Source organism: Echinops telfairi, unplaced genomic scaffold (genome assembly GCF_000313985.2).
Source record: "Echinops telfairi isolate 266 unplaced genomic scaffold, ASM31398v2 ScPeMD7_4225;HRSCAF=4972, whole genome shotgun sequence".
Taxonomy (NCBI): domain Eukaryota; kingdom Metazoa; phylum Chordata; class Mammalia; order Afrosoricida; family Tenrecidae; genus Echinops; species Echinops telfairi.
The window spans coordinates 21,057,465-21,058,465 of NW_022108124.1; positions in this window are offsets into that span (position 1 = coordinate 21,057,465).

Below are 1,001 nucleotides of genomic sequence, written 5' to 3' on the forward strand. Positions count from 1 at the left end.
TGTGTGTGTGTGTGTGTGTGTGTGTGTGTTCCTTTTCTTGGGAGTCTGGGGTGATTCTGAAGTGAAGCTTATGTAACCTTCTTGGCAGAGGGCAGAAAATAAAATTCTGTCTGCAAACGGTTTGTGGGCTCAGGCCTGGTTCTTCACATTGTGAGTCCTCACGCGTTTCTGCTTTCTGCTCCACCTGGAGTTTCCCAGAGAGAGCTCAGAAAGATTTGTATGCTGTAGATGGGAAAAGATGTGAAGCACTTAGTAACCAAGATGAAAAAAACTCACCGTATGGCTTACACCTCCGCACAAAGAAAACAAAATTCCCCACCACTGGACCAGTAAGGGTGGTAAATGGACCAAAACTTACAGTGGCCAGGGATCTCATTTTCTGGTTCTACCATGAACGCTTATGGAAGCAGCAGTCAAGAAAAAAACAACAACGTTGTATTGCATTGGGCAAATCTGTTGCACAAGACTTCTTTAAAGTGTGACACAGTCGGTAGGCCACTTAGAGGGCATTTTTGAAGGTGCGCCTGACCTAAGTCATGGTATTTCCCCCCCCCCAGCAGTTTGATTGGCAAGTAACTTACATATCATAGAATCCAATAATCACTCAATCACATCAAGGAGAATTGTACAATTGCTCCCGCATCAATTTAAGAACATTCCGCCCCCTGCCCCCAGCATGGTTAAATAAATTGCCTTTAAGATGAGCTATGCAATCTCAGTGCATTCGAGAGCTCTCCCCTCCCATCTTCATGAGCTACTCCCGAAATTCTCTTTCCCTCCCTGTCTCCCCTCCCCCTGTATTCCCGTATCCCCTCGGATCAGTATTATCATTATGCATCCACTCCACAGCTGCGAGACCCAATGAAAAATCACAGAGAACAACCCGGTGCTGAGGCAGTAAGGCTGAAAACATAAGCGTGTACAGACAAAGATGCAAATCATGCGCACGAAGGAGAAGACCTCCCAACAGCATTCAAAAAGCCAGGGAAGAAATTCCTGTC